We start from the raw sequence: 6,000 nt of genomic DNA on the forward strand, positions 1-6,000 counted from the left end.
TTGTGATAAAGAGTTTTTTTTTTTACTGTTAGTGCAGAAAAGATGCATTACCGAAGAGGATATATGGCGTTGTTTTCATAGAGAAATAGGACAATGATACGGATTTGGTACCTGCTCAACCATTAACAGACCAAGAAGATCATCAGAACCAAGAGGAAGACATCAAGAGTGATGATAATCAAGACACAACCAGACCTCAGCGCACAAGACGCCCACCGGCACGTTTTCTCGACTATGTAGGTCGTTAGTTATATACTCATGTAGTTAGTTAATCAGTTATCTAATGTAATAAGATTAGAGAGTCAAGCGTACTTATAAGCTCCATGTCGGGTTTTCTTTGTTGGTTCTTTCCCGATATGCAAAAGAGAGTCGAACCAACCCTAGGGTCCTTAGATAATATAAATAGGAATCTTGTTATCTTAATTCATTAAGCAATAATAAGAATCCTTAAATATTTTCTAATCTCTCTTAGATTTCAGCAACGATCTGTGATAAGGAGTTTATCCTTATCATCTGGTGCCTTCATTGTCGATCTCATGTCTACAAATCCAAACACCATACCAGTAGTTCCCAACCGGGAACAATTGGGCATGCCTCAAATTGATGATGTTCGCCATGAGCATGACATTCCGACCGTCGCCATTCCTGCCCCAGGTGTTATTTCCAACGGTCAATTGGAGTGGATGATGTCTACAATTGCAAATTTGGAGTCACGTTTGGCGACATCTGATTGTCAAGCCATGGAACACCGTTTTCCGTCGCGTCCTGATTCCGATCCACCGTATGCTGTCCCGATTTCATCATCAGTTCGTGCCTCTAACCTGCAGCAGCAGTTTCAACCGACGGTTACAGAGTGTCAGTTTCAAAATCCAATACTACTTTGATCATATGATGATGCCCGATGCAAATAGACTACACTATGTCGTTCCTTTGTTTGAATCCCCAGCTGCCGAATGGATCAAACATTATTGTTCGAACAATGATTTTATGACTTGGCAGGAGTTCTTAAATGAAGTTCGATATAGATTTGACCCGGATTGTTATGAGAGCTATATTGGTTTGATCGCGAAATTATGTCAAAATGGTACAGTTTCTGTAACGCCCCACTTTTTCAAACCCCAGTTTTCGGGTTATAAAATTTTTGCATTAAATGCCTTAAATGCTATGATATGTGGATTAATTGATGAGTGATTAATTACATGATGTCTTTGTGACCTAATTGCGTATGGGAGTTGAGATTGAGTTGAATAGTCAACTTGTTGATAATATGACGTGGCGTTGAAAAGTCAAAGATGTGGAATATATGACATGGCCGCGGAATGGTCAAAGTCGTGGAAAATGTGAAGTGGAAGTGAAATTCGAATATGTGAATATTTGATGCGGAGTAATATAATTGTGGTGAATTATTTTCCTAAGGGATGAGTGAGAATTAAATAGGAGCATTATTTAATCATGTGGAATTTTCGATCTCTCCTATTTTATATGGAGAAGGAATTATATTTTTTTTCTTGGATTTAATTATTTGTTTGGGATAATTATCCGAATTAAATCCAAATTCCGATTATTCCTTATATTTTATGAATTTTCGAAAATCTCTAAGTTGTTCCTAGAGGGATTTTTCGAAAATCCTTAATTTGGGAGAAGGGAATTTTTATTATATTATTTGATCCCTTATTTATTCTCTTCCATGAATAAATATAAATATGCTAGAATATCTTACCATATCTTGCCAAATCTAAGAAGATCTTGTCATATCCTAATTAAATTAGGATTTGAAATTAAATCCCTTATGAGAGAGGCATAAAAATCGCCTACTTCCTTTTAATTGGAGAGGATTTAATTATTTTATTTTGCTTCGTGATATATTATTCTACTCCGTGAAATATTTGAATTAAATCATAGGCTAATTAAATAGCCTATAATTTTCGAAAATCCCCCTTATTCCTCCCAAAATACACGCCAACTACTATATTCAAATCTTTCCATATCTTCTCAAATCTTTAATTTATTTAATTAGAGATATTATTTTTGGCACTCTATAAATACATGGGAGATCCTAAACCCTAGCAACATAAATCACGCCTCCCCACTCCCAAAATTTTTGAAAATCACTCTCCCACTCTCTCCAAAAATTTCTTCTACTTTCTTCAAGATTTCTTCATCAATTGAGAAGAATCCAAGTTGAAATTCAAGAATTTATTGAAGAATCAAGGCTATAACTTGTTTCTACCGTTCGTTCTTTTGGAAAAGGTATTTTCTATACTAATCTTTCTTCTTCTACCGATCAATCGGTGTTCTTGAGTCCACATGCATTTAGATTGAGTGAAGGGGAATTAAATTGATGAATTTGGGATGCGTGTGATAAGTGTGTGTGTGTGACCGAGTGTGTGTGTGTGCGTGCACGCCTCGGCGTGCGTGCATGTGTGCGGTGTGTGCGTGTGATGTGCGTGGTGAAACACTCATGCGTGACATATTTTGAGGACAAATTTGGAGTTGTTATTTGAATAAAAATGATATGATAATCGTACTTTGATTTCGGATGATGATATTAAAGATTTATCGATGGGAAAAGGGAAAAGGGAAAACGTGGGAACATGCATGATTTTGAATCAATGTTCGAAACTGATTTGTGATACGCCTAATTTAAAGGTGATACTTCGCGCTCTCAGCGTGATAAACGAGGAGAAGAGAATACTTTCGAGCTAAGCCGATAAGGTGGGCTTTCTTTTAAAATTAAGGACATTGTCCTAAACTGATATTGATGAGAATGAGATATGTGTTATCATGCCTTGATTTGTTTTATCGTGCCTATCCCTCGTGGCTATGCCACTATTGATTTAATCGAATTCGGATCCTCGTAGAGCCGCAAACTCTACTTGGGTTAGTGTACACCAATGGAAGACCGAGTGTCAGCGTACGGGTTGGCCGGTCTAGTGACCTGGATTGCGGCCGCATTCCTTGTCATGTAGAATGAGGATATGGTAAACGTCGATGTGAAAAATGGTTGCGCGACCGTGATATTTGATAAAGAATATATTTTGGTGCCTCGGGCCTTTCTAAAGATAAAACCCCGATGGACACTGAAAATGGCATGATAACTATTTTTGTGATAAAACTGTTTTTGGAATGAGTCCACTGAGTATGATTATAGTACTCAGCCCTGCATGTGTTTTCCCTATGTGCAGGTTGAGCGGTGACGAGCGGGCGGCGGTGTTGAGTAAGAAATAATAACATGATCTGTTGAAACTTTAAGTGTCGTTGTGTCTCCATACATAGCTTCACTTCTCTCTTGGTCGCTTCCGCTATATTATGAAAACTTGTGATCTTTTGGTTGGGTTAAATTCTTTTATTTCGTGGGAATATTTTGGATATGAAACAGATGAGATTATTTTGGAACCTTTGCTATTTCGGAGCATTTATTGTGATAGCCTTTTGTTGGATTTCATTGCTAAGACATTATTCTTTTCCCATTTAATTGTTCATTTAATGCTCTGGTAAATTACCTTTAAATGAGACCCTAGCCTATGATCTTTGTTGCATTTAAGTCTTCCTAGATAGCGATCGCCATTATTATTATACCCTAGAATGGCGGGTCGTTACAGTTTCGGAGTATCAACTTGAGTTCGAGCGTTTGCAAAATAAGCTATCGGGTGTTCCGGACTATATTCTCTTACCAATATACATTGCAGGTCTCAAACAACCACTTCAGCGTGAGGTTAAGCTTCACCGGCCTTCTACACTTGTTGCGGCTTTCGCCTTAGCTAAAGAATTATCAGCTTGTCGTTCTGATTTGCTTCCATCCACCTCTGCTTATCAGCGAAAACCGTGGATTCCAAGAGAGTCCCGAACTCCATACACTCCTTCGGCCGGTACAAACACCACAACAGCGCAGTCATCACAAACGCCTCGCCCATCATCTGCACGATATCGTACGAACGATTTGGGGAAACTTCCTGTCGTGCGGCTATCAGGGGCAGAAAAGGCCGATCGCTTGCGTCGTGGGCTATGTTGGTATTGTGATGAAAAATGGGTTCCCAGCCATGTTTGCAAACAAAATTTTCTTGCTTACATGGGAGTTGATGATGGAGATGTTGATGATCCAGAATATGATAGTAGTCTACCCGAGGACAATGTGATTACAGCAGATCTGTCCCATTTGAATGCTATCGACATTCGAAGGCGTGCGAAGTCAATTAATATGGTGGGCACACTCCATGCAACTGCAGTGAATATCCTTGTTGATACCGAAAGCTCCCATGATTTTATACATCCACGCCTCGCCGAAAAGCTAAGTCTTTCGTTGACTAAAATTAAACCTTTTCGTGTTTATGTTGGTAATGGTGAGTCCTTACTTTGTTCTCATGTCAGCAAGGAGACGGTGCTCGATCTACAAGGTCATATTTTCCATGTTGATCTACACATTTTGGCTTTCCACGGTCCCGACATAATTCTAGGCATGGAGTGGTTAGAATCATTGGGTCGTGTCACACACGATTATGTGGCCCGAACCATGGAATTTTACAAAGACGATTCTCTGGTTATTCTACGGGGCGGATTATCTTTACCTCATCAGATTTCTGTCAATGCTTTAGCTACACTTCTGGATTTATTTGAAATTGTAGCTGTTCCACCGCCTCCCCAACCGACAGTCACAGAACAACCTATTTTTCAAGCTGATTTGCCACAACAAATTTTGCGCGTACTGTCAGATTTTGCGGCTGTTTTCGGGCAGCCAGAAGGAATGCCTCCTTCTCGTCAGTTCGATCATCGAATTCACTTACTTACTGATTCAAAGCCTGTCAACGTCCGGCCTTATCGGTATCCTTATTTTCAAAAACAGGAGACTGAGAAACAAGTCGGGGCTATGCTCGAACAAGCATCATTCAACCTAGTCAAAGTCCTTTTTCGTCACCGGTCTTATTGGTTCGAAAGAAAGATGGCACGTTTCGATTTTGCATCGATTACCGTGCTCTCAACAAAGCAACCGTTCCCGACCATTTCCCTATTCCGACTACGGATGAGCTATTCGATGAATTGGGTGCAGCAAAGTTTTTCACGAAGCTTGACCTTCGTTCGGGTTATCATCAGATTCGGATGCACAGAGAAGATATATTTAATACATCTTTTCGAACACATGATGGTCATTTTGAGTTCCTTGTGATGCCATTCGGTCTCACCAATGCTCCTTCAACATTTCCAGCGGCCATGAACTCCGTTTTTCGACCCTTGTTGCGTAAGTTTGTCATTGTGTTCTTTGATGATATCCTCGTTTATAGTCCTACTCTTGAGGTGCATTGCAGCCATTTAACGGAGGTCCTCTCTATTTTGGCGGCTAATCAATTTTATGTCAAGCTTTCAAAGTGCATTTTTTGTAGTGAGTCCGTGGATTATTTGGGACACATAATTGTTAATGGGAGACTTCAAGCAGATCCATCCAAATTGGAAGCTATGGTCGCTTGGCCTACTCCGTCGACAGTTAAACAATTGAGGGGATTTCTAGGCTTGACGGGCTATTATCGACGTTTCATTGCTCACTACGCGATGATTGCCGCACCACTCACCGAGTTACTCAAAAAGGATTCTTTCACATGGACATCGGTGGCGGATGATAGTTTCACAGCTCTCAAAGCTGCTATGATTTCAGCACATGTTCTGCAGCTACCAGATTTCAGTCGCACTTTTTGTGTTGAGACGGATGCCTCAGATTTTGGTATTGGAGCGGTATTATTACAAGATGGTCATCCGTTAGCTTTTTCAGTAAAAAGCTTGGCCCTCGGCGGTGCACGGCTTCCACCTATCACAAAGAATTGTATGCTATTGTTGAAGCCATTCAGAAATGAAGACAATATTTATTGGGAAGAGAGTTCATCATTCGCTCCGATCAAAAGAGTCTTAAGGACTTGCTTCAACAAATTATTCAAACTCCTGATCAACAACTCTATGTTCAAAAATTAATGGGTTTTAAGTTTCGAATAGAGTAAAATCCGGTGCTTCCAACAA

The sequence above is a fragment of the Salvia hispanica genome, chromosome 1 (genome assembly GCF_029641045.1).
Source record: "Salvia hispanica isolate PSC_SH4W2 chromosome 1, Shi_PSC_v1, whole genome shotgun sequence".
Classification (NCBI taxonomy): domain Eukaryota; kingdom Viridiplantae; phylum Streptophyta; class Magnoliopsida; order Lamiales; family Lamiaceae; genus Salvia; species Salvia hispanica.